The sequence below is a fragment of the Cricetulus griseus genome, chromosome 4, assembly GCF_003668045.3.
Source record: "Cricetulus griseus strain 17A/GY chromosome 4, alternate assembly CriGri-PICRH-1.0, whole genome shotgun sequence".
Lineage (NCBI taxonomy): Eukaryota > Metazoa > Chordata > Mammalia > Rodentia > Cricetidae > Cricetulus > Cricetulus griseus.
The window spans coordinates 96,404,497-96,411,134 of record NC_048597.1 but is presented as its reverse complement, the minus strand read 5'-3'; the positions used below and the strand labels follow the sequence as shown (position 1 = coordinate 96,411,134).

Here is a 6,638-nt window from a genome sequence, read left to right as displayed (position 1 = left end):
TGACCCAGCTATCTTCCAGTCCTGTGTGACCTTAGGAAAGTTAGGTCAGCACTCTGATTCTGCCTCTCCATCCATGTCACAGGAATAAGAACAATACTGACCTCACAACTAGACTATTTGAGAAGTCATAAGACCTGTGAATCCTACTGTCTGGCATGTAGGACAGCCCGGTATGAAAAACAATGCTGGTTACTTTCCTGGGTGTGCAGTGATAATCTCACCTAACCTGTCTTAAGTCTAATCATGATTCCTCTGTCTGCCTTATTTATAGCCTGAATAAAGCCTAAATTAATTAGGCGTGTGGTTAGATAAGTCTAATACCCTACTATCAATTCTTAGAGCCATGACACTAACCCAAAGATCAGTCAAAATCAAGCGAACAATTTATTCACTTAAAGCAGAGAATACAAATGCTGGACTAGGGAGATGGCTCAGGGGGAAATGCTTGCTGCTCAAGGATGAAGTCCTAAGTCTGGATCCCTAACACTCATCTATAAAGTCAGACGGGGTGGTGCAAACCTGTAATCACAGCACTGGAGAGGTGGAGGCAGCAAACTCCTGAGCTCACTGCAGCAAGTCTCACAAATTCAGCAAGCTCCAGTTTGATGAGAAAACTGTTTCAAAAAGTAAGGTGGAGATATTGAGGAAGACACCCAATGTCAACCTCTGCCTCTGTGTATATTCACACACAAATGGGAATACACATATATGCCATACACTTTCACAAATTAAAGAAATAAAAAAGACATAGGAGCCAGGCCTGGTGGTGCATGCCTTTAATCCCAGTACTCAGGAGGCAGAGGCAGGAGGATCTCTGTGAGTTCGAGGCCAGCCTGGTCCACAGAGTGAGTTCTATGACAGGCTCCAAAGCTACAGAGAAACCCTGTCTTGAAAAACAAAACAAAAGAAGACAAGACATAGGATCTGGCCCCCTTGTGAATATTTTGCTTGTGGATTGTTCAGAATATTTCACTGAGATGCTGTGTTATGGATATTTATCATTGGTATTGCTCAACCACAGAGTCTCATTAAGGGATATGCCCCACCCCTACTCCCCAGTTAAGAGCTAGGCTTGGGCAACCCAAGTCTGACTAAATCTGAGCCACTCAACTATGTCTGATCCAAGACATCTGTGGACTGGATGGTGCTGCAGACTGGTGGGGATGAGGTCAACCTGAACCACGCTTGGGATCTCGGTCTAAGGTATATCCAGAGAACAAAGACATTCCAGAGACTGAGATGAGCTTACAATGGCACCAAAGAATCAAAGTCAAAAGGTGGACTTCAGGACAGGCTCTCATGGCAAAGTGGCGGGAGGCTGGAGGAATCAGGAACAGCAATGAATAGGAGGAGCAGTGGGGAGAGGGAGAGGAGAGAGAGAAGATAAGTGGAATTGGAAAAAGACAAGCCATTCAGAAGACAGCCCAGCTGGCCCCCAAAACAGCATTAATTGTCCACGGTATCCATTTCATTTCTGTTCCATTCACATTTTGAAAATACTAATTTTTGAGCAGTTGAAGTGATGCATGAAGGGGGAGGGGTCTAAACAGGAAGTCACCAGATGAGCACATAAAATAGAACCTAGGAAATGGGGCGCAGCTCACTGGGAGGGTGTATGTTTTATATGCTGGGTTTAACTTCTAGATCTTCTCCTCCAACAAATTAAAAGGGAAACTGAGGCAGATCCCCACCTTCCTAAGGAAATGCATCTCCTTTCTGTCTCTCTTCCACGCTGCCTTGAATATCCATGTTTTTATATCCACATTTTCTTTAAGGAAACTGAGATCGTGCTATTTGATGCCCTCAGTAAATATCCTCCTGTGATAACCCTGTAAATGCTTCCAGAGCACACTCTCCCCTGAAGAAATGTGTGAATTCTTTCCCTTTGGACATCTCAGTTCCTCAGGGGTGTCCTGCCTCTGTGTTAACAGGTAATGCTGCAGTGAACACAGCTGTAGCCAAATCTTTACACACGTGATTGTGCCTCTGTCATTGACAGTTGGTTGCTGGGCCAATGGGTACACACCTCGCCTCCATCTTTGGATACATATTGCTAAGTCATGCTTTGCATACCTAGCAAAACCAAGTAAGTGTCAATCATAGGAGTTTTGAGGAATGAGTCTACCCCACCCTGAAGACCCCACCCTACAATCTGGCAGTGTGCCTGGTATAAACACTAAGCGCTTGCTACATGTGTGCTGGCCCAAGCAGAAAAGAGTTCTTTTCCTCTTGTGTTAAGCCAAGGTGTCTGTGCTCCATTCAGCTTTCTTGACCCCTAACACACTCCCCGCATGCTCTTCTTTGGGAAATGTCAGTTATAACCTCATCTGGGAATGCAGAAGCCTTGCTCAGCAGATCCAAGCTGGAAACTCTCCCATCCTGGAGTCCATGACCTCCTCAGGGAAGAATCTGTTCTCTGTTCTCGTTCCTCACCCATCCGCCAACTACTAGCAGGGAAAGAGGAATGAAAAGGAGACAGATGGAGAGCTCATCACACGATCAATTATTTCAATGCATTGGAACACGACAGAAGTACACTAGGGTGTGTGGGTTTTTAATAAGACATGACCCAAGAGAGCAGCCACGAGAGCCCCGGGTGGAGACTACGACACAGCTTTCCAGAAGGTGCCTACTGTGATAACGTTACCTGCCATTTATGTGGTGGCAAAAAAAAAAAAAAAATAGACACAACCCCCAAGAATGTTAAATCTTGAGATAATGGGTTTTTTAATTGTTTTCAAATTTTGGATGAGCATTTTAATTGAAGTGGTTGGGAGGTTAATATAACTTTTGTATTTGATTATCCAGCAAGAAAATGGAGGAATAAAGAAGAGATGGGGGAAAGTAAGGTAGTCTTTTTAGAAAAACACATTCTTTCATAGCATATTGCATGATAAATTCCATTTCTGTGAAATCATTTTCATTATATGTGGAAGAGGAGAAATGATCTCTGCATAATTAGTGCCAAGATCAGAAAAATGCTGACAGCCAGAAGTTCTAGCATTAACTCTCTGCAGACTTGAGGGGAGGGGAAAGTTTCACTCCTTCAGTACATCTTGGGGAAAAGTTAAGAGCATTCTATTTTTAAGTGGTCATTTTGGTCTAGGACAATTTTGTCTTTCTCTTTAAATCCCATGATAACTCTGTGAAGACTAACTTTAACTTGACATGACCCAGAGTCACCTGGGAAGAGGGTCTCAATGGAGAGATCGGTCTGCATAGGTTGGTCTCTGAGTGTCTCTGTGGAGGATTGTTTTAATTAAGCCACTGTATGTGGGAAGACCCAGACCACTGTGGGAGGCACCATTCCCTAGGCAAGGGACCCTGAACTGGAGAAATGGAGAAACTGAGATGAACACAAGTGAGCAGGTAAATGTGCATGCCTGTGTTCATTTCTCTCTGCTCTCAAGTGTGTGTGTGTGTGTGTGTGTGTGTGTGTGTGTGTGTGTGTGTGTGTGTGTGTGACAAAAACAGCAGCTGCTTTTAGCTCCTGCTGCCCTGACTTCACCACAATGAAAGACTTTACTTTTTAATGGTAAAGTGAAATGAGCCCTTTCCTCCCTGAGTTTTTCTTTGTCGGGTGTTTTATCACGGTTACAAGAATGAAAGTAGGACATGCTCTATGAGATGTTTTCCTTTTCTTTATTCCTGTTTCACAGACAAGGGGACTGTGACAGAGAGGTTCAAACACTTGTTCAGGGGCACACAACTGTCAAGAGAAAACTGTTCTGACACAAACCCAGTGTTCTCCAAGGTCAGCACAGAAGAATGGATACACTCACTCCTGAGGCTGAACACACACTCCTTTTAGTTGAGAGTTCTATGGTGTTGGGCTTAATATGCATCCTCTTTGAGCCTCAAGTTTATCTCCCTTAAAATGAAGGTTAGTTACTTTTATGTCACTGTGACCAAACATTCAACAGAATCAACTTAAAGGAGGTTTATCTTGGCTCATGGTCCCAGAAGGTCCCATCCAAGGCTACTTAGCCCCATGTGTGGTGGTTGAACTTGATGGCAGTGGGAGTGTGAGTAAAGGAGGTTCTTCACCTTAGGGAAGGAGGGACAAGGTGTTACCTCAACAGGACTCCTCCAGAGAACTACTGAGGAGCCAGCCTGACTCCATCTTAAGGTCAGAAGCCATCTTGTTACAAGGTCAAAATAAGTTCATTTCTCTTTTCTATAAAACCTAACTTCGCATGTCTTAAGATTTGACCTGACTGTAACTTAAACCCTCCTGGAATCCAACTTGGTCTGTACCTGACTGAACCTTGGACCTATATGTATCCTCATAAGTTAAGTTGTTCTTCCAAATAATTTTGAAATGTTCTTCCAACTTCCAATGTGACCAAAATTCCTCAACCCCTTGGAAAGCCCCTACTTTTGAAGTTTTTGAGCTATACAAACCCTACTTTCTCCTGTGTTCAATGCTGTTCTCCCAAATTATGTTTTAGGGAGACAGAAAGTAAAGCTTGCGTAATTTGACTACAAGAATTTGGATAGGCTTCCACTCTTAGAGAGAGTCAACTCCAGACCACAAGACACTTCCTGCTCCAGGCTTTTTTAAGCTACCAGGGCTTTTGAGACCTCGAATTGAAGATGGCTCAGGCACCAACAGTCATCGTGACTCAACCTGGATTTGTCCATGCTCCCCAAAATTCCAACTGGCAGACCAGCCTGTGTGATTGCTTCAGCGACTGCGGAGTCTGCTTCTGTGGGACATTTTGCTTTATATGTCTTGGGTGTCAAGTGGCAGCCGACATGAATGAATGAATGAATGAATGAATGAATGAATGAATGAATGCTGCTTGTGTGGGACAACGGTGGCAATGAGGACTCTCTACTGAACCCGATACAGCATTCCCAGATCTATTTGTAATGACTATATGGCCACCATCTTCTGTCCTGTTTGCTCCGTGTGCCAAATCAAGAGAGACATTAACCGGAGGACAGCCATGAATGCTTTCTAAGGAACTGGTTGATGAGAGCTCTGCTGAAGCAGCTGAACTCTCACGCTCGAGTCTCTCCAAATCTTTTGCAATTGAGATACAATGGATGGCAAGATAATTGCAAGATGATGGCATTTTAGAAATTTGACTTTTTGATTTATTTTAAATGGATATTGCTCTTTGACTTGGTTTCTCCTTGTTCCCTTATCAGCAAATAGTCCAGCTTATACATTTTTAACACTTTAAACACAAACCAAATAAAAGATTTTCCTTTTTTACAAAAAGGAATTTGGGTAATAGGCCTTACTCCACCTTTGGTGGGATTAACACTACTTCCTCCAGCAAGGTCCTTCATCCCAAAATAGCACCTCCAGTTTGGGACAAGCCTTCTAGACATAAACCATGGTGGACATTTCCTGGTTAAACTGTAACTATGATAATAGTAAATGATAAATAAAAATGTCAGCAAGGGTTGGTGGTTTATGCCTTTAATCCCAGCGCCAGGGAGGCAGAGGCTGGTGAATCTCTGAGTTTAAGGACAGCCTGGTCTACAGAGAAAGTTTTAGGACAGCCAAGGCTAACAGAGAAATCTTAAAAAAAAACAAATAATAAAATAAAATAAATAGAAATGCTACCATGAATGACAGATGTTAACATTGACGAGTCACTAAAATATGAATTATTGCTATGGCTCAAGTAAGTACTCCCTCAAGAGCCAGTGTGTTGACAGTTCAGCTGCCAGCAGATGGCGCTAGTGGAAGATAATGGGACCTTTAGGGGGCAGAGCCTAGTGAACGGAAGTGAGGTCACCAAGGACATGACCTCAGAGGGGATACTGAGCACAACTATTTCCAGTCCTCCTTTGTTTCCCAGTTGCCAAGAGGCAAACAGCTTCCTCTACCATGCCCTTTGCAACAAAAGCAATAGGGCCGACCGGCCATGGCCCAAAACCTCCGAAGCTATAAACTAAAACAAGTCCTTCTACTCTTTAAGTTGATTTATCAACGGCGCTTGTCACAGCAATGAAGAGCTGAGCAACGCAATCATGGAGCACGTAACAAGGTCAAGTGCCTGCTGCAGGTTAGCTGTTGATGTTAGCAAACGTCTGTGTTCTGCATACAGCTTCTTATTTCTGAGGCTCAGAAAGAGGATGGAACATCATGCTAAGGAACCATGCTTATTCTTGCAGAGTTTATTAACATGACTATTATTAACACGACCATTGGAGACTAGTAACAAGAATGGATCAGAGCCCAGCGTGGTGGTACACACCATGCAATCCAAGCACTTTGGGAGTGGAGACAAGAGGTTCAGGAGTTCAAGTTCAGCTACACAGCAAGTTTAAAGCCAGCCTGAGCTACATAAGACCCAGCATTGGTTACTGGGGACAAAGTGTTCAAATTGCATAACCCTATGGGGAACATTTTCCATCTAAACCACCACAGACTCTGTCTCAAGAACCCCAAGGTAAGCACGGGTATTCAATGTATTAACAGAGACTCTCATACCATTGGCCCATGGCTTGGCTCTCCTCTCCACATGCGTTTGTTGAGGCTGTCCCTGTTTCCTGCCACTCAGGGTATAGTCTGGGGCCCTGCCCATATCTTTCCTGGTCCTCCCTCTTTCCCAGATCATCATGAATCACTTCCCCTCTGGGCCAAATACCAAAACCATCCTTAAGGACATTTGGCT

The 6,638-nt window shown here is 43.7% G+C and overlaps 1 pseudogene; it reads left to right on the top strand.

The window, feature by feature from the left end:
• Positions 1 to 4,518: 4,518 nt before the first annotated feature.
• On the top strand, positions 4,519 to 4,982 carry LOC118238756 (annotated as a pseudogene).
• The last annotated feature ends 1,656 nt before the right edge of the window (positions 4,983 to 6,638 follow it).